Here is a 22,119-nt window from a genome sequence, read left to right as displayed (position 1 = left end):
AAAATATACCAGATATGTACTAAATTAAATGTTTGTAAATATTATGTACAAAATGCAACATTATAATAGTCGGTTTATTCCTAGTAATAATGAGCAGCCTTGACTTTACTTTCTTTCCTGTAACTTCACGTTGTTACCCCATTCTTCCCTTTTTATCCCTCCCCAGTTTATAGTCCTTGTTAACATTATTGTAAAATTTGAAAATGTTAAAAAAACAATTGAACAAGATAACCGGACATTTAACTATTTTTTTTCACCTGTTCTAAATGCCGTCATTCTCCTGAAACTATCATTGCTCGTCCTTTATTCCTGGGGTTCTCAATTCTCCCTTTATGTAAATCTAGTTTTTATTTTTTTAAGTGGGCATGACTTTTAAAATGTTTCTCTTTTTGAGAAATAGCTTGATGATCATGCCTAGTTGGCTGAAATGCTTGATAAATATACAGGAAGACATATATCAGGAATGGGGAGATGCGAGAACAAACAACGCCAGAAAAAGAGCGGAATTTATACCAGGTTAAAATATATGCATATTTAGTTATGGAGCTTTGTTATGGAGATAGAGGTATTATACAGATGCTGGGTATTACAGTTACTGATTATGGAGCTAATGCTTATACAAATGAATTCTGCAAGAGATATGAGTGGATAATGAACATATTTCTGCACGTACCTTCAGACTCTGTCTCTGCCGTCTTACGATCTTTTTCAATAAAGTGGGCACATGCCAAGAAGAATCCTTTTCCTACAGCCACGACAACAAGACAAAACATGAGGGCGTACTGTAAACGGTGGAACCTCCATAAAGACGTGTCTGGATTATGACTTTTGATGGCGTTGGATATCTGAAAATATGACAAAATAAACAGTTATGTATGGTTAATGAAAGTAAAAAAAACAATTGACTGGACACATTTACACTGACAGCAGTCAATGGATAACAATGAAATCTGGTGATCATAGAACTAAAAGGTGCCTCACTGCAGATAGTGGAGGAGCTTCCATCCTCCAAACCCTGAACAGCACCGGTTCCAGTTTCCACAGCCCCAGCACTACACATTGTCTAGAGACAGAATAACACAATCTCAAACACAGATATCATAATCAGAATTCGGGATTTAAACAACCTGAATAAATATGGGTATCAACCCTGTGGAGCTCTCAAACAGCATTCAAACACCAAAACATGGTGCAAATACACCACCAAAAGGCAAAGGAATTTTTTAAATAGAATAAAATGTTATATTCTTTAATAGCATAATAAATAAAAAAGACAATCAATGAATTAATAGTGTATATAAACAGAGCTATCCGAATATGGCCACAGATGCCAAAATGTAAAACATGATGCTACAAACAAGACAAAAGGCAACTTTCACACTTGCGGTTTTTTGCGCTTCGCTGCATGCGCAGTGCAAATGCGCATAAAAAACACATCATGCGTTTTTAATGCGTTTTCTTGTTTTTTGCGCATGGTTTTTACAAAAAACGCATGCGTTTTTAAACGCAGACGTATGCATGACCATGCGCACGTCAGCGCTCCCATAGACTTTAATGTGTTTTTGGGAGAATTCTGTGCGCATTGCGCGCACATGCGTTTTTTTGAGACAGGTCGGACGCACCAAAAATGCAACAGGTTGCATTTTGTGCGCCTGGGTGCACACTACAAAAAAACGCATGTGCATACAAATGCATACAAACGCATGACAATGCGCACCCATGTTAAATGTAGGGAAAAAATGCATGCGCATGTAAGCGCAAAAGCGCAGCGCAAAAAGACGCAAGTGTGAAATCAGCCAAATGAAGGCAAAAAGGTAATACATATTTATTGACAGTATCCCCAATCAGAATATCAGTTCAAAATAAAGTGCCAGAGCATATTTTCCAAAGATATAGGGATGACCAAATCATAAATGCATATAGCTAAGTAATACTACAGTAGCATGGAGATTTCTCCTAGTTCTCTGGTCAGTGACCTATCACATAGAACTCACCACCTAGTAAGCTAAGGGGCCATAAATACTCTAAATAGTTCTTACCCATATTGATGTCCATCTGTAGCCATGTGCCCCGATGCGCATTTCGCAATGGCTTCCTTGGCGGGCTGGGAAGGCCCCCCGAGGATCCCTATATCTTTGGAGAATATGCACTGGCACTTTATTTTGAACTGATATTCTGATTAGGGATACTGTTGATAATTATGTATTACCTTTTCCCAAGATTTTGTCTCGTTTGTAGCATCATGTTTTACATGTGGCCATATTCGGATAGCTCTGTTTATATACACTATTAATTCATTGATTGTCTTTTTTATTTATTATGCTATTAAAGAATATAACATTGTATTGTCTAGAGACAGGACTGATGTGACATCCTCCTTCAGCAGATGATCTATGACAACTCCAGGACATCTTGTCTTTGGAGTTCTCCTGCCGTGCACACAAGGTAAGAATGGTTTGCTGGTGCATAGCTTCCATATATAGTTCTGCTGGTTAATGTATGTGTATGGATACTACTTGTATGTTCTGAATGTCTGCTGTCTGCAGAGGTAGAATTCGCAGAATAAATAATCATTAGGCCATGAACATTCATTTGCAGGACACAACGTTCCTAAAAGTGATTGTTCATTTTGCTAAATGTGACCACCTAATAAATTATCTAATTACTTAAAGTGGTTATGTAAAGAAAAGATCAATAATACACATGAAAATAAGCAACTTTGCGACAGATCTTATCTTGGACTTCAGAAAGGCGGATATTAATAGACACAGAAATAGGGTAGGAGAGGTCCAATGGCTGGATGTTCTAGAGGACAGAAATGTCCAAGAAGGATGGGAGATTTTGCTAAATGAAATTCTCACTGCACAATCTGTAAAAATTCCGAAAAGAAGGAAGAATTGGAAGTATTTAAAGAGACCAAGATGGATGAACACAGAACTTCAACACTTGCTAAAAGGGAAAAAAATAAATACATATCAAATGGAAAGATGGGGCATATCTTAAGAATAATGTATTGTTGTTTGCAGGGAATGCAGGGCAAGCGTTAGAAGAGCTAAAGCCAGTATTGAAATTAAGCTTGCAAGGTGAGGACAAAAGCAGTAACAAAGGATTTTGGGGATATGTGAAAAGCAAAAGAAAAGTCAAAGATGCTACAGGATTTTTACAAAATGAAAAGAGTCAAGCGTTCAAAATTGATGTTGAGAAGGCCAAACTTTTAAATTCATATTTTGCCCCTGTGTTCTCTAAAAGAGCAAATGTAACATCAAATGATCATTGGTGTGCAAACAAAGGAATAAATTGATTCACATTATCCGTAAACAGAAATATCGTGAGAGAACACTTAGACAATTTATATTAATTTTAATTTCCTGGTCCAGATGAATTACATCCTATGATACTAAAAGATGTAGCAAAAGAAATTGCAGAGCCACTAGGAAAAAACCTGGAAGAACAGGAATAGTCCCGTAAGATTAGAGAAGGGCAAATGTCCCTATGTGCAAAAAAGGAAAGACGTTAGAACCAGGAAATTACAGGCCAGTGAGCCTTACTTCTATACCAGGAAAGATCTTTGAACAAATTATTAAACAGCATGTATGTAAGTACTTGGATAAGATTACAAGCAATTAACAAGAGCCAGCATGGATTTGTAGCAAACAAGTCATGCCAGACTAATCTAATTTCCTTCTATGATGGAATCTCTGACTGGGTGGATCAGGGAAATGCGGTAGATATTGTATATTTTGACTTCAACAAAGCGTTTGATAAAGTATCTCATACAATCCTTATTGAATAAATGACCAAGTATGGGATTGACAAGGGTATGGTTAGGTGGATTCATAAATGGCTCAGTGATCGTACTCAAAGAGTGGTAATAAATAGTTGCACATCCAATTGGAAGAGTGCTTCAAGTGGGGTACTACAAGGCTCTTTCCTGGCCACAGTGTTATGCAACATTTTTATAAATGATCTAGATAAGGGAACTGAAGGTAAACTGATCAAATTTGCAGACAATGAAAAGCTAGGAATGAAGAGCTAACAATAGAGAAGATAGAGAAAGGACTCAGAAGGATCTAGATAAACTTGAATAAAGGGCAGTGACTAATAGAATTATATTTAACATGGAGAAATGCAAGATTCTACACGTGGGCAAGAAAAACTAAAATTCCAATTACGGAATGGGAGGAATAGAACTAAGCAACAGTTTGTTTGAAAAAGACAGTATACTAGTAGATCACAGACTGCACATGAGATAACAGTGTGATGCAGCAGCAAAAAAAGGCAAATGCAGTTCTAGGATGTATTAAGAAAAGAAGAAAAGAGTCTAGATCACATGAAGTAATTATCTCCCTCTACTCCTCTTTGGTCATACATCATATGGAATACTGTGTCTAGTTCTGGGCACCACATTTTGCAAAAGACATCGAACAACTGGAGCAAGTTCAGAGAAGAGGTACCAGGATGGTAAGCGGACTGCAAAGTATGTTCTACGAGGAACAGTTAAAGGATATGGGAATGTTTAGCTTGCAAAAAATGCTAAGAGGAGACTTAATAGCTGTCTACAAATATCTGAAGGGCTGTCACAGTGTAGAGGGATCACCTTATTCTCATTTGCACATGGAAACATGAGAAACAATGGAATGAAACTGAAAGGGAGAAGATACAGATTAGATAATAGCAAAATGTTTTTGACAATGAGGGTAACCAATGAGTGAAACAGGCTACCACGAGAGGTGGCGAGTTCTCCTTCAATGGAAGTCTTCAAACAGAGGCTTGACAGACATCTATCTGAGATGGTTTAGTGAATCCAGCATTGAGCAGGAGGTTGGACACGATGACCCTGGAGGTCCCTGCCAACTTTAACATTCTATGTTTCTAGGATGTTCAAATGGAAAAAGATGTATGAATGTAACTTTAAAGTGATGTGAAAATATGTAAAAGTTACTTACCAGCCTGATGACATAGGAGCTTCCGACAGTCCCCAGCTCGGACACTATCATAAATATGGCTTGTGCTGTTGATCTTCTTGCAGGAGATACTACATACTGAAACAAGAGAATATTCTGAGTGAGCAGAAGTAAGTCACGGGACGCAGCAAGTTAAGAGAACATTGGCAAAGTGAACATATGTGAAACAGAAGTAAAGAGCACAGTCAGCCAGGATTGAAAAAAAAAGCCCAGAAGCCCGTTATGTGCTGAGATTTTATTAAAGAAGTTTTTAATCTTCTTGGGCCGTCTATTTTGGAGTTTAGTTGGGAATTATCCAACAAATGCTTGGATACAGCCAGGATTAAGGGGCCTTGATGGGTGAAACAGAACATACTGGCTGACTACATAAATAGAATTTTAGCTTTGCTAACTTTAGCGCTTTTCTCCACTCACCAGGCGAATATCAGCCGAAACGGAGCAGCTCAGATTCAGACACATGATTCCCAAGAACATAAGCACCTGCAGAGATAAGGAACAATACATATACGCATTATAGAATGTAGCAGATAAGCCCCGAAAGGCAGTGGCCGCAGCTTGTAGCGGAAAAGCGAGGTGACAGGTTCCCTTTAATCCATTCATCCCCCAGTTTCCATACATTCCTAGACAGCCCCCGCCATAGTCTATGATTTCTACCGCTCATTATATCCGTCCTATTTCCGAGACCCAGTAAGGTTATAAAGCAATCTACACATCAGGTACTTACATATGTGGCCACGATACTGATGTTTCCCATAAATAGAGCGAAGGCCAAGAAAACGATGCAGCCGAGCAGGCCGGATGCACAAACTATTGGGTCGGCACGTGGGTTGTTCTTCCTATATATTTTTGCTATCTTCACACCTATTACAACTCCCAAGATGCCAGAGATGCATGAATTTAACCCAAAGATGAGACTGCAAAGAAAAGTGGTAAAGAGATTAGTGAAGGAGCTCGAATTAATGAAATATAAATAATTTGATATAATAATCATTTGAAATATAATTTTTTTTTTTAAGGGGAAAACTGGGGTAGAGGGAACATTAAATTCCCAACAGTGATTGTCAAATCAAAGTTTGGGAAACTTGTACCTGTCATAGTAACCGCCGACTTCAGTCTGATTTTGTGCGCTCTCTTGTATGATACCCCGGGCACGGTGCAGGAAGATAAGACCGTAGGAGCTGATGGCACCGGCAGCAAACTTTACAGTCAGCATCCCAAGAGTGCAAAACATAAAGCTTGGGCTGCAGAAAGTGAAAAGGGGAAAAAAAACATGTAAATAACGCAGAAGTCACGGGGTAGATCAGTGACATCAATCAGTGCACAGAAAATACCTACTTTTTAATGAGATTTTTTACATCTGAAATCCATGCTCTGGAGCTCAGCGGTTTGCTGTTATTTCCCTCTGCAGCTCCTCTGGTCGGCTCTTTTACAATCACACCCATGAACAGGAGTCCTATCATACCCAGAACAGGGGAGATCTGTGCAGACGAAGGAGACATCACATATTACAGAGGTGTCATCAGAAGAAAAGACTAAAGGGAATTAATTGGAATCTATCACCAGGTGTTTTCTGCAGATATGTGAGCAACATAATGTCGGGACAGAGACCCCTAATCCAGCGATATGTCACTTGTTGCTCTGCTTGGTGTAGTTTTGATAAAATCTCTGTTTTTTTCTGATGCAGATCTGGCAGAACTCTGAATGTTGAGCCCTTTATAACCCCGCCTACACCAGCTTTTTCTGTGTACAATGTATATAGGCAGAAAGCTACCAATCAGTGGGGGAAGGGGTTACACAGAGCAGGAGGACTATGTGGCATGAGACAACTAGTCCCCTCCTCATAATTTCCTGCTGATAAAACAGTGATTTTTTTTCTAAACAACTGTAAAGAGCAGTAAGTAACACATCGCAGGAATCAGGTCCTCTGCCCCTACAGAGGCCTTGCTCTCAGATTAAATGATAAAAATATACTGGCAGATTCCCTTTAAAACCATATAGGAGTTATAATTAAGATTCACAGTTTGTCCACAAGATCCCTCTGACCTATTACTTACCAGAAAGGCTATTCGCCAGTCGCCAGAGAATGCCCTTGTAACTTCAGAGCCAATGATGTAACCAAGACCACTGTAATAAACAAAAACAAAGTTGTCATCATTTCTGCACACACAGAAACATATACATGTGCGAGTGTCTTTCTCTGGCTCCTCCTTTCTGATTAATGATTCCTCATTACTTGCGGGGGGTTTTGTAAGATGCCATCCATATGTCTTGTACATGCATGCATCTGCAGAGCACAATCCGGGCGGCCGGAGAAAGTCCACAACAAGTCCACCTTGTCGGAATTCCTCTAATCAATAAATAGGTCCACACTCACCTGCCAATAAATCCTGCCACGTAATAGCAGTAAAGCGCGCGGCTGCGCCGGTCTCCCACATACAGGTCAGCAATGATTGAGGGGGCAGTAATTCTAAAGCTTGCCTGTGCTGCTCCCAGCAGTCCATTCATCAACAGAAAAACTGGAAAATACTGTGAAAACACAGAAAGATATTCAGTGACTATTCAAGAACGTTTTCTTAGACATCTAAAGAAATACCATAATAGAAAGATTTGTAACTTTCCCTAATTTTGAGCCGCTCCTGCTTGTGGTTTGCAAATACTGATCTAGATACAAACAGGTGAGAGGCTTTACAGCTCCTGCAGACGTCTGTGGATCATGGTCCGATCATGGACTACAATGCACAGACAGCGTGATGGTGATGATCGGGTCAGGAGACCCGCGGCCTGTCCGTGCATTGCGCTCCATGATGGCATCGAGATCCACAGATGCTTCCTGGCATCAGAGGTGCATGACCGGAAGCCATCTTCTGAGCTTCTGGCCATGACCTGGGTGTACAGTTCTCCAGCTTCAAAGGTGCAGTGCGCATGGCCGTCAGTTCAAACTATGGCTCCCGGTCATGGGCAGTGCACGTCTGAAGCCAGGTAGCGTACACCCAGCTGCAGAGGTGCAGTGACGCTGCCGAAATGTGCAGCGCGCGTGTGCGGGATGTGCAGGAGCTGGCGATGACAAAAACTCCTGCAAATTATGTTATCACTCCCACAGAGGCATGATAACATGAAGAGGGCTGACTAGTCTGGGGCAACTAACGACCCAACAACTAGTCAGCGCCCCCATTAGCACAGGAAATGGGGACAATATGAAGGCTTTATTAACCTCATTTTTACAGATAAACATTCTACAGGGCTGGTGAGGCAGGAATTTACTCCTAGATAAGTGAGTGCTGCTGGTTGGAGGGCGTGGAGGACCTGACAGGTTCAATTCATGTTCAGTTTACCTCATTGGGAACGAAGATCCTGCCGATACTTATGGCTGACCGGACGGCCATGCCTGTACACGCAATGCGTTTCCTGCTCCAGCGGTCTCCCAGGTATCCAAAGACTAGACCAAACACGACATTGCTGACTGTGAATGCTAGAATGGGAAGGGAAAAAACAAGAGGTCAAGAAAAACAATTCTATATTATTGCATTTTTTTAAATTTGAGGATTTTTTAGACTGTTGCACTTAAGCACTTCTCCCGTCCTCGTCACTTTAGAATAAGATTTTATATTGAAATGTTACCTGATTTTGTAAAGCTGGATCCATTGTCATCCATTTTAAAGGCGACTTTCAGGTAAGGCATCGCTCCTGCCAAAACAAAAAGAGGAACACAAGTGATTATTGTAATCAGAGAAGTGCAGGAAGAGACGTCACAGCAACTAACGAGCCTTCTCGTTGGCCATGAAGATTTCTTTCCTTTTATGTTGCAGTGAGGGGCTTTATACACCCTGCCCCACCGACATAACCCGGTGTACCCCTACCTACCTACAACAATGAAGAAAGCCATGGTGTTAACTATATTAATGCAGGATAGAATGACTACAGTGCTGATGGAACGTCTGCTGGAAACTCCCGTCCGCTCGTGCAGGTCCTGTGTTTCGCCGTTTTCATCCTTCTCTTTACAGTCAATGTCTATTTTCACATCATCAGCTAAAATTGGCACTTTGGTGAAATCACTGAGAGATGTCATGTTCACAGAGCCCTGCAAACACTGGAGAAAAACACAGAAGATGGTACAAATATTACATTAGTCTCAGTCTGTGGTGCTCAGTGATAATGCAGTGTATGGCATAATAAGCAAAGAATAATAAGTTAAAGTCCCCTAGGGGAACTAAAAAATAAGGTAAGAATCAATAATTCTATAGGGAAATCTATATCTGTCTCTCTATAATCAACTGCAGGTTGTGTCTCCCCCTGGGAAAGACTCCTATAACTCTTTAGGCTAAGTTCAGACTTACGTTTCTCTCTCTCTAACGGAGGGCGCTGATAATAATAAATAATTAACGCTTTCTATAACAAATTTTGCAACACACAAATCGTGACTGCAATGCACAATAGAAAGTGACTGGGGTCAGGCCGTCACCCATAGGTATACACAGGGACCGCCAATTGTGACATCATCAGCCTGTCACATAGGGTTCTAAGTCATTGTGATGTCATCATGCAGTCCATAGGTATACGCAGGGACCACCAATTGTGACATCATAAGACTGTCACCGGGGGTTCTAAGCCATTGTGATGTCATATGCAACATTCCTAACTGGAGGTATTTGCTAATATTTCTACACCTACTGCATATTGAGATAGGATCGTGGAGATGGGAATACCCCTTTTATATAATAAAAGAGTAAACTATGTAATTAAACGCCATCTCTTATTACATAGCATCCTCTCTAGTTATATATGGCGCTGTCCCTAATTATATAGCATCCTCTAGTTATATATGGCGCCGTCGCTTATTATATAGCACCCTCTAGTTATATATGGCGCCATCTATTATGTAGCATCCTCTGTAGCTATGTATGACACTGTCCCTTATTATATAGTGTTCTCTGTAATGTTCAGTGCTATCACATTATTACTTAGAGTCATGACTTATTATAAATAGCACCGTCCTTTACAGAGCGTATTCTCATTATTTTTGTTAGTCACAGCGCCTTCTCCCTAGCACATAGTCCTCTCTTATTAGATATAAAATGACTGCTGATGGGGCAGCATCTGACTAGAAGACCAGTCCATCAGCTCCTCCATCAGAATAGAAGCTTTCCCATGCTCCATCACCCGTCATTGCATTACATTATCTAACAAGAGAGGACGGTATATAATAAAACAGAAAATAACAAAGATAACAAGAGAATATGACATGTAAAGTACAAGTACTTTGTTGTAAAAAAAAGGAGGGAGGCCCAGACATATTTCTTGAACAGGGGTCCCAAGCTGTCAGTGTTCACCCCTGGGCACAATCATGTATATATACACTCACTGGCCACTTTATTAGGTACACCTGTCCAACTGTGTGTTAAGACTTAATTTCTAATCAGCCAATCACATGGCGGCAACTCAGTGCATTTAGGCATGTAGACATGGTCAAGACAATCTCCTGCAGTTCAAACCGAGCATCAGTATGGGGAAGAAAGGTGATTTGAGTGCCTTTGAACGTGGCATGATTGTTGGTGCCAGAAGGGCTGGTCTGAGAATTTCAGAAACTGCTGATCTACTGGGATTTTCACGCACAACCATCTCTAGGGTTTACAGAGAATGGTCCGAAAAAGAAAAAAAATCCAGTGAGCGGCAGTTCTGTGGCCGGAAATGCCATGTTGATGCCAGAGGTCAGAGGAGAATGGGCAGACTGGTTCGAGCTGATAGAAAGGCAACAGTGACTCAAATTGCCACCCGTTACAACCAAGGTAGGCAGAAGAGCATCTCTGAACGCACAGTGCGTCGAACTTTGAGGCAGATGGGCTACAGCAGCAGAAGACCACACTGGGTACCACTCCTCTCAGCTAAGAACAGGAAACTGAGGCTACAATTTGCACAAGCTCATCGAAATTGGACAGTAGAAGATTGGAAAAACGTTGCCTGGTCTGATGAGTCTCGATTTCTGCTGCGACATTCGGATGGTAGGGTCAGAATTTGGCGTAAACAACATGAAAGCATGGATCCATCCTGCCTTGTATCAACGATTCAGGCTGGTGGTGGTGGTGTCATGGTGTGGGGAATTTTTTCTGGGCACTCTTTGGGCCCCTTGGTACCAATTGAGCATCGTTGCAACGCCACAGCCTACCTGAGTATTGTTGCTGACCATGTCCATCCCTTTATGACCACAATGTACCCAACATCTGATGGCTACTTTCAGCAGGATAATGCGCCATGTCATAAAGCTCGAATCATCTCAGATTGGTTTCTTGAACATGACAATGAGTTTACTGTACTCAAATGGCCTCCTCAGTCACCAGATCTCAATCCAATAGAGCATCTTTGGGATGTGGTGGAACGGGAGATTCGCATCAGGGATGTGCAGCCGACAAATCTGCGCCAACTGTGTGATGCCATCATGTCAATATGGTCCAAAATCTCTGAGGAAGGCTTCCAGCACCTTGTTGAATCTCTGCCACGAAGAATTGAGGCAGTTCTGAAGGCAAAAGGGGGTCCAACCCCTTACTAGCATGGTGTACCTAATAAAGTGGCCAGTGAGTGTATATGTATATACACATATACTCTCATACTGACCTATATGTATACAAACATGTACTTTCACAACTATAGCGGCACAAACATACTGTATATACTCGTGTATAAGCTGAGATTTTCAGCACTTTTTTGTGCTTTTCAGCGTGTTTTCATACCCCTCTCGGCTTATACATGAGTCATTGCCGGTGGGGGAGGGGGGATGGGGGAGCAGAAGACATCATACTCACCCTCCTGGCCTCATCGCTGCATATCAGTCCCTGCATCTCAGTCCAGGCTCCAGCATCTCTCTTCCTGTCTTCCTTCCAGTGCTGAGCGGTCACTTGGTACCACTCATTAAAGTAATGAATATGCACGTGTCTCCACTCACATAGGTGTGAAGCGCATATTCATTACTTTAATGAGCGGTACCACGTGACCACTCAGCACCGGAAGACAGGAAGAGAGATGCCGGCACCTGGACGGAGATGCAGGGACTGAGATGTAGCAGTGTCTGGATGGTGATTAGGACTGGGGGGACCGTGAGCCATGCAATATTCACCTGTCCCCGTCAGGGAATATTTTAATATGGAGCATCTTATGGGGCCATCATTAACCTTTGTGCAGCATTATATGGGGAATATTTTAATATGGAGCATTTTATGGGGCCATCATTAACAATTGTGTCGCATTATATGGGGCATATTTTTGTATGGAGCATCTTACGGGGTCCATCGTGAACTTTATGGAGCATTATATGGGGCGTATTTTGTATGGACCATCTTATGGGGCCATCATGAACTGTATTGCGCATTATATAGGGCGTATTTTGTATGGAGCATCTTATGGGGCCATCATGAACTGTATGGAGCATTATATGGGACTCCTGATTAAATATGGATATTTAAAAACATTTAACCTACTGATGTCTCAATTAATTTCACTATTATTGGTATCTATTTTTATTTATGAAATTTACCAGTAGCTTCTGCATTTCCCACCCTAGGCTTACACTCGAGTCAATAAGTTTTTTGTGACAAAATTAGGGGCCTCGTCTTATACTCGAGTATATACGGTACTAAAATAAGATAATAGCTTTATCAGTGGTGAAGCACTACAAATCCCATATCTACCTATCTATCTATCCATCTATCTATCATTAATGTATCAATCCATAAGGAGGAACATTAATTTCTATATATACTGCAATACTGTGTTATTGTAGTATATAGTATAAACAATCAAACAATTATAGGTTTACATCCCCTAGTGGGACTAAAAACATAAGGTAAAAATCAACATAAAGGTGAAGAAAAAAATACAAATAATAAAACATAAAAATTTCAATCATCTCCTGTTCCTAATTAAAATATAAAGAGATAAAAACATACATATTTTGCATGAATGTGTCCACAAAAGCAAACTTTTTTTTCAAAGGTAAAATGAATGGTGTCCTTCAAAACAACAACTCATCTCGCAAAAAACAAGCTTTCACCTGACTGAGATCAGAGAAATGAAGAAGAGGAAATATTGACCTTTTCCTGAAACAGTTAATGCCGATTACAAGAATGTGTCTCTCCTGTTATTGGCGATGATTCTATAGGGAAATCTATATCTGTCCCTCTATAATTATCTGTTGGTCGTGTCTCCCCCTGGGAAAGACTCCCATAACTCATTAGATTAAGTTCAGACTTACCTTTCTCTCTCTTCTCTCTCTTCTCTCTCGTCTCTCTCTTCCTTCTCCTCTCTCTCTTCTCCTCTCTCTCTTCTCTCTCTCTTATTGCTTGATAATAATAAATAAATATCACTTTCTATATCAGACTTTGCAAGACACAACTCGTGACTGCAATGCACAATAGAAAATGACTGGGATCAGACCGTTGCACATAGTTTTACGCTGTGGTCAATTGTGACATCATCAGTGTGTCTCAGAGGGTTCTATTGTGTGATGTCATCAGCGTGGCACCAAGTGTTCTAAGTCATTGTGAATCAGCGAGTCACAGAGGGTTCTATTGTGATGTCATCATGCAGTGCATCTGCAGTACATACAATCATGGCCAAACGTTTTAGCATCCTTGAAATTGTTCCAGAAAATGAAGTATTTCTCCCAGAATATTATCGCCATTACACATGTTTCGTTATACACACGTTTATTTCCTTTGTGTGTATTGGAACAACATAAAAAAAATCAGAGAAAAAAAACAAATTGGACATAATTTCATACAAAACCCCCAAAATGAGCTGGACAAAATTGTTGGCGCCCTCAAATTAATGTTTGGTTGCACACCTTTCGGAGTAAATAACTGCAATCAATCACTTCGTATAACCATCCACAAGCTTCTTACATCTCTCAACTGGAATTTTAGCATTAAACCAGGAGGATTTGTGGTTATCATCCGCGCTGCTGTACAAATAACGGTCCAGACGTGTAGAAGGTGAAGAATGGCGTTTTACTCTCTCAACACGTTTCGAAGTCTACAGGACTCCTTCATCAGGAGCTGCTATAATCCTACAATATGACCTCATACTGTTAAAATAGATTCCACATTCAAATCTGGCGCCAAAGGGAATCACATGTCCAGCAGTGTCAAAGCTCATGACTCTGACACTTAGCACAGCGCATGACAGTTCAGGTTGTAACATTCAACACAGTCAAAAGGAATAAAATAGATTCTAGAGATTTATAGAATTTATTTAAAAGAAGAAAATAAAAACAAAAGAATGAAAAGGAGCAACTGCAGGCAAGAACTTGCTCCAAAAAATTACGTATGGACCGAGTTTCACAGACCCATCTAATGAATGAGCCACAACTCGAGATCGGAAAACTAGTTAAAATAATAATTGATGATTTTGAATAAAAAATTAGTGATTTGAAATAAAAAAAAATTATTTAAAAGGTTGAGATTACCACCATCAGGAATAATGGAGCAGAGGAAAAGGTCACAAAAGGAAAGAGCAAAGAGGACTGGAGATCAATCCCCAGCAGCGCACCAGGCAAAAACAACAACTAAAAAACAGCCCACACCTCACACGTTACACCAGGAACCCCTTGTTCAAATGTCTACAATATCATTATTTATAAGCAATTCATTTAGAACAACCATTTACATTGAAAGTCGTAGTTTGAAGTGGTACTAACAATGGAAGATCCGTTGTATCAGATGAGTATATGAACATGATATAATATCATTGACAAATCCATATAAAATCATTTACAATCTCTTATAGAAGTCACAGATGCATACACAGCACTGATTAAAAGAAATAATAAATATTATTCGCTACAAGGGATGAGAATTCTTATAAAAAACCCCTCTGTAATTTCATTTAGACCATGCGGTTTTATGGTATTAACTCTGTATATCCAGCATATTTCTTTCCTATGTAATTTCTGTACTCTGTTAGGGGTATCCCTGGGGATATGATCAGTTGGATTTATTTTTAATTCGTTAAAATCTTTATTGTGCACAATAGTGCAATGCCTAGATCATCCATGTAATAAAAGACCCCTCCCTGCGCGATGCCCCTCTAGGTCGCTGTCACTACTGACAGCGGCATCAGTGGTTACATGCCCACGATCGGTCCTAGCACCGATCGTGGGCGTTGCTGCAGGGTGTCAGCTGTCACATACAGCTGACACCTGCACCCGATCACCGGAGTCCTCAGCGTGAGGCCGTGCGATCACTGCGCCATACTAGTACTGCTGTTTGCGGGAAGGGGTTAAACAAGGCATAGGACCTTATGATACTGTATATTCTTGATCTTTAATAGGTTTTCTATTTTGACGATATCATGTCGTTATGCTCTGTGTTTTCACAGTAACCATCTCAGAACAGATGGATTACCGCAAACATGAAAAAGGGCGGCTTACACGATTGGACAAGGTCTTTAGTGAGGGATCGGGTAGTTTTTTAGACTTGAAATCCAGGGACACTACTGATTTAACTAATAAATACAAGGAATTACTCAACAAACGCACCCACCTATGGTGGAGTAAAGCATTCCTAGCGAGATATATTTAACCCCTTCCCTACATTTGCCATACTAGTACTGCAAACCGCAGTACTAGTACGGCGCTGCTATTTACGGTCACCATGCTGCATCGTGCGGTGACCGGGTTAAGATGGCTGCTGTCACTGACAGCAAACATCCCTGCACCTCACCCCGGGGGTCTGTACCATCCCCCCATATTAGCGACTGCTGTGATTGGCTGGTCAGTTCTGCCAGAGAATCACAGCAATGTGACAAAGTTAGTAAAAAAAAAAAAAGTGACATGCTGTGATCGGTGCTGTGTGACACAACAAAAATCAGAGCGGTCACAATGGGTGGGTTGATTGCGATGTCACCTCACCTGATTAACCCCTTTGGCATTGATTGGCCAGAAACTGTTATTCAGCCAAACAGCACCAAAAAGGTTAATGTAAAATGGTGATCACCGCCCTGCACTCCATCTTTGTCTCAGATTTGGTGGGCAGAGCGGTTGTATAGCATTTTTGCCTGCTTTGACTTGAAATAAATCCCTGCAAATCTGGAATAAGAGTGTGCGGAGAACGTCATGCTCATTTATGGCTCCCATACAGGCTCGGACTGGCCCATAGGGTAACAGGGGAATCCCCCGGTGGGCCCATGTGCAAATCTATTCCCCCAACCTTACTGGATGGGCAGTATTGGTGGTCATAATTCACTTTATTCTCTCTGTACAGAAAAAAGCAGCATCTCATTTATTAACCAAACTACCCAGTTTATTATATAGAGATATGGGTAAGTATGTGAGCCAAGGTCATGTAATATTATATACAGGTGAAAAGTGGGCCTCCCATAGTCAATGTTACTGGTGGGCCCTTGGCACCCCAGTCCAACACTGCTCCCATACACATTAGATAGCTGTCGGCTGACAGATCTTTGGGCAGGAGCGTTCTCAACTGTCGATGTGAAAGCCGCTGTCACACTCCTCCTCTGGCAAAGGCTTATCCCAAGGAAAATAAATGATTTGGCAATGAAATCCAAGGATAATTGTAGGATAATTACGTAGGACACATATACATTTATTCTATTATATCAGTTCCACCTTCTGCAGACTGCACAGAAGAGTATCATTGGATGACTGATTGGTAATTGCCCATAGATGTGGCAGACTAACCTATGGTGTGACCAGAATCGGACGAGTCTTGGTGAAAAATTTGTACCTGGGGTCGCCTCCATGTTGGTCAGATGTATTAGCCCTTGTAGCTTACTAAATCCTATAAGAGCATACGTGTTACCACCCCTCTCTCATTATGTAGTAATGTCCCCCATTTTGGGTCCATCCTGATATACACTCACTGGCCACTTTATTAGGTACACCATGCTAGTAAGGGGTTGGACCCCCTTTTGCCTTCAGAACTGCCTCAATTCTTCGTGGCAGAGATTCAACAAGGTGCTGGAAGCATTCCTCAGAGATTATGGACCATATTGACATGATGGCATCACACAGTTGGCGCAGATTTGTCGGCTGCACATCCCCGATGCGAATCTCCCGTTCCACCACATCCCAAAGATGCTCTATTGGATTGAGATCTGGTGACTGAGGAGGCCATTTGAGTACAGTAAACTCATTGTCATGTTCAAGAAACCAATCTGAGATGATTCGAGCTTTATGACATGGCGCATTATCCTGCTGAAAGTAGCCATCAGATGTTGGGTACATTGTGGTCATAAAGGGATGGACATGGTCAGCAACAATACTCAGGTAGGCTGTGGCGTTGCAACGATGCTCAATTGGTACCAAGGGGCCCAAAGAGTGCCCAGAAAAAATTCCCCACACCATGACACCACCACCACCAGCCTGAACCGTTGATACAAGGCAGGATGGATCCATGCTTTCATGTTGTTTACGCCAAATTCTGACCCTACCATCCGAATGTCGCAGCAGAAATCGAGACTCATCAGACCAGGCAACGTTTTTCCAATCTTCTACTGTCCAATTTCGATGAGCTTGTGCAAATTGTAGCCTCAGTTTCCTGTTCTTAGCTGAGAGGAGTGGTACCCAGTGTGGTCTTCTGCTGCTGTAGCCCATCTGCCTCAAAGTTCGACGCACTGTGCGTTCAGAGATGCTCTTCTGCCTACCTTGGTTGTAACGGGTGGCAATTTGAGTCACTGTTGCCTTTCTATCAGCTCGAACCAGTCTGCCCATTCTCCTCTGACCTCTGGCATCAACATGGCATTTCCGGCCACAGAACTGCCGCTCACTGGATTTTTTTTCTTTTTCGGACCATTCTCTGTAAACCCTAGAGATGGTTGTGCGTGAAAATCCCAGTAGATCAGCAGTTTCTGAAATTCTCAGACCAGCCCTTCTGGCACCAACAATCATGCCACGTTCAAAGGCACTCAAATCACCTTTCTTCCCCATACTGATGCTCGGTTTGAACTGCAGGAGATTGTCTTGACCATGTCTACATGCCTAAATGCACTGAGTTGCCGCCATGTGATTGGCTGATTAGAAATTAAGTCTTAACACACAGTTGGACAGGTGTACCTAATAAAGTGGCCAGTGAGTGTATATGTCCCCCATCCTGGGATATATGTCCATTTTTTTGCATATGTCCCACATCCTGGCATATACTGTATGTCTCCCATCCTGGGCCCCATCCTGGTATATATGTCTCCCATCCTGGGCCCCATCATGTTATATATGCCCCCCATCCTGGTATATATGTCTTCCATACTGGGCCCCATCCTGGTATATATGTCTCCCATCCTAATATATATGTTCCCCATTCTGGTATATATGTCCCCCATTGTGTTATATATGTCCCCCATCCTGTTCTATATGTCCCCCATCCTGGGCCCCATCATATTATCTATGTCCCCCATCAAGGCTCATATGTCCCCATCCTGGTATATATGTCCCCCATCCTGAGACCCATCGTGTTATAAAAGTCCCATATCCTGGTATATATGTCCCCCATCCTGTTATGCACACATGGTCAAAATTTTTGGTACCCCTCATTTAATGACAGAAAAACCCACAATGGTGACAGAAATAACTTGAATCTGACAAAAGTAATAATAAATAAAAAATCTATGAAAATGAACAAATGAAAGTCAGACATTGTTTTTCAGCCATGCTTCAACAGAATTTTTTTTAAAAATTAAACTCATGGAATAGGCCTGGACAGAAATGATGGTACCCCTGAAAATAATGTGACAAAAGGGACATGTTAAATTACAGTGTGTCCACTAATTAGCATCACAGGTGTCTACAATCTTGGAATCAGTGAGCGGCCTGAATAGAGGCTACAGATACTCACTGTGCTGTTTGGTGACCTGGTGTGTATCACACTCAACATGGACCAGAGGAAGCGAAGGAAAGAGTTGTCTCAGGAGATCAGAATTTAAATTATAGACAAACATGTTAAAGGTAAAAGTTATAAGACCATCTCCGAGCAGCTTTATGTTCCTGTGACTACAGTTGCACATATTATTCAGAAATTTAAGCTCCATGGGACTGTAGCCAACCTCCCTGGATGTGGTCGCAGGAGGAAAATTGATGGGAAATCAAAGAGACGGATAATACGAATGGTAACAAAAGAGCCCAGAAAAACTTCTAAACAGATTATGGTGAACTTCAAGCTCAAGGAACATAAGTGTCAGATTGCACCATCCATCATTGTATAAGCCAAAGTGGACTTCATGGAACAAAAATCATATAAAAGCCAGACTGGAATTTGCCAAACTACATGCTGACAAGCCACAAAGCTTCTGGGAGAATGTCCTATGGACAGATGAGACAAAATTGAACTTTTGGCAAGGCACATGAACTCTATGTTCACAGACTGAAAAATGAAGCATATCAAGAAAAGAACACTGTCCCTACTGTAAAACATGGAGGAAGCTCTGTTATATTCTGGGGCTGCTTTGCTGCATCTGGCACAGGGTGCCTAGAATCTGTGCAGGGCACAATGAAATCTCAAGACTATCAAGGGATTCTAGAGAGAAATGTGCTGCCCAGTGTCAGAAAGCTTGATCTCAGTCGAGAGGTCATGGGTCTTGCAATAGGATAAAGATCCAAAGCGCACAGCTAAAAACACCAAAGAATGGCTAAGAGGAAAACATTGGACTATTCTGAAGTGGCCTTCTATGAGCCCTGACCTAAATCATATTGAGCATCTTTGGAAAGAGCTGAAATATGCCATCTGGAAAAGGCAGCCTTCACACACGAGATAACTGGAGCAGTTTGCTCTTGAGGAGTGGGGCAAAATACCTTTCGAGAGGTGCACAAATCTCATCGACAGTTACAGGCACCTTTTGATTGCAGTGATTCCTCAAAAGGTTGTGCAACAAAATATTAAGCTATGGACACCATCAATTCTGTCCAGGCCTATTTCATAAGGTGTTTTTTTTAATTCTGTGGAAGCATGGTTGAAAAGCAATGTCTGACTTTCATTTGTTCATTTTCATAGATTTGTTATTTATTATTACTTTCGTCAGAGTCAAGTTATTTCTGTGGGAGACTAATTGGATATGGACTCTTAATACTGTCCATCCGCATGGCCTCAATGATTAAAATACTTTTGCACCCTTTTCTCTGACCACCATATCTACTATTTTTTATCCTTTATGTCTAACATGTATTTTACTATTTTATTTTGTGGTTTTAGTGTCTTTTTTATGTTATTTATTTATTTATTTATCTCTTACAGGTTTTCTACATGTATATGTATATACAGTGCCTTGCGAAAGTATTCACACCCCTGGAACTTTTCAACCTTTTCCCACATATCATGCTTCAAACATAAAGATACCAAATGTAAATTTTTGGTGAAGAATCAACAACAAGTGGGACACAATTGTGAAGCTGAACAAAATTAAATGGTTATTTAAAATTTTTGTGGAAATTCAAAAACTGAAAAGTGGGGCGTGCAATTAACTTAATACTTTGTTGCGCCACCTTTTGCTGCGATTACAGCTGCAAGTCGCTTGGGGTATGTCTCTATCAGTTTTGTACATCGAGAGACTGAAATTCTTGCCCATTCTTCCTTGGCAAACAGCTCGAGCTCAGTGAAGTTGGATGGAGATCGTTTGTGAACAGCAGTTTTCAGCTCTTTCCACAGATTCTCGATTGGATTCAGATCTGGACTTTGACTTGGCCATTCTAACACCTAGATACGTTTATTTGTGAACCATTCCATTGTAGATTTTGCTTTATGTTTGGGATCATTGTCTAGTTGGAAGACAGATCTCCATCCCAGTCTCAGGTCTTTTGCAGACTCCAACAGGTTTTCTTCAAGAATGGTCCTGTATTTGGCTCCATCCATCTTCCCATCAATTTTAACCATCTTCTCTGTCCCTGCTGAAGTAAAGTAAGCCCAAACCATGATGATGTTACCACCATGTTTGACAGTGGGGATGGTGTTTTCAGGGTGATGAGCTGTGTTGCCTTTACGCCAAACATATCGTTTGGCATTGTTGCCAAAAAGTTCGATTTTGGTTTCATCTGACCAGAGGACCTAATTCCACATGTTTGGTGTGTCTCCCAGGTGGCTTTTTGCAAATTTTAAACAACACTTTTTATGGATATCTTTGAGAAATGGCTTTCTTCTTGCCACTCTTCCATAAAGGCCAGATTTGTGCAGAGTTGTCCTATGGACAGACTGTCCCACCTCAGCTGTAGATCTCTGCAGTTCATCCAGAGTGAATGATCATGGGCCTCTTGGCTGCATCTCTGATCAGTCTTCTCCTTGTTTGAGATGAAAGTTTAGAAGGACGGCCGGGTCTTGGTAGATTTGCAGTGGGATGATACGCCTTCCATTTCAATATGATCGCTTGCACAGTGCTCCTTGGGATGTTCAAAGTTTTGGAAATAATTTTGTATCCAAATCTGGCTTTAAACTTCTCCACAACAGTATCACGGACCTGCCTGTTGAGTTCCTTGGTCTTCATGATGCTCTCTGTGCTTCAAATAGAACACTGAAACTATCACAGAGCAGGTGCATTTATACGGAGACTTGATTACACACAGGTAGATTAAATTTGTCATCATTAGTCATTTAGGACAACATTGGATCATTCAGAGATCCACAATGAACTTCTGGAGCGAGTTTGCTGCACTGAAAGTAAAGGGGCCGAATAATACTGCACGTCCCACTTTTCAGTTTTTGCATTACCACAAAAATTTAAAATAACCAATAAATTTCGTTCAACTTCACAATTGTATCCCACTTGTTGTTGATTCTACACCAAAAATTTACATTTGGTATCTTTATGTTTGAAGCATGGTATGTGAGAAAAGGTTGAAAAGTTCCAGGGGGCTGAAAACTTTCGCAAGGCACTGATGTATGTATGTATATACATATATATATATATTTAATGCTTTGTACCTACTGTGCACTGGATTTCGGCCTTAAAGACATTGAAACCTTGGCTTGTACTGTTGCTGAATTTATTGATTTTTCCTAGGACTATATCTTACTTGAATTAAGAAATCTGCCTATGCACTTCACCCATTTTATTTTGCACATATTATTATATTGGCATTATTATTCATTATTTCATTATTATTGGAGAGATATTATTTAATAACATTTTTTGTTCTTTAATTTCTTATTTTTTTACCGTCATAAATTTGTCCAGC

The 22,119-nt window shown here is 41.0% G+C and overlaps 1 long non-coding RNA gene and 1 pseudogene across 1 annotated transcript in view; one reads left to right on the top strand and one right to left on the bottom strand.

The window, feature by feature from the left end:
* Positions 1–8,864: 8,864 nt before the first annotated feature.
* The window catches only part of LOC141058344 (uncharacterized), a 64,354-nt gene continuing 51,099 nt past the window's right edge, over positions 8,865–22,119 (bottom strand). The window contains exons 2-3 of the long non-coding RNA XR_012222145.1: positions 13,204–13,290; positions 8,865–9,051 (exon numbers count right to left, since the gene is read on the bottom strand). This is a non-coding gene — a long non-coding RNA (uncharacterized lncRNA). The remainder of the gene's footprint in view (positions 9,052–13,203; positions 13,291–22,119) is intronic.
* LOC141058124 (magnesium transporter NIPA4-like) overlaps positions 15,308–22,119 on the top strand; it is a 40,794-nt pseudogene continuing 33,982 nt past the window's right edge.

Source organism: Dendrobates tinctorius, unplaced genomic scaffold (genome assembly GCF_039654945.1).
Source record: "Dendrobates tinctorius isolate UK_male_01 unplaced genomic scaffold, ASM3965494v1 ptg000211l, whole genome shotgun sequence".
Lineage (NCBI taxonomy): Eukaryota > Metazoa > Chordata > Amphibia > Anura > Dendrobatidae > Dendrobates > Dendrobates tinctorius.
Note: the sequence above shows the minus strand (reverse complement) of the source record. Positions and strands in the feature narration are given on the sequence as shown.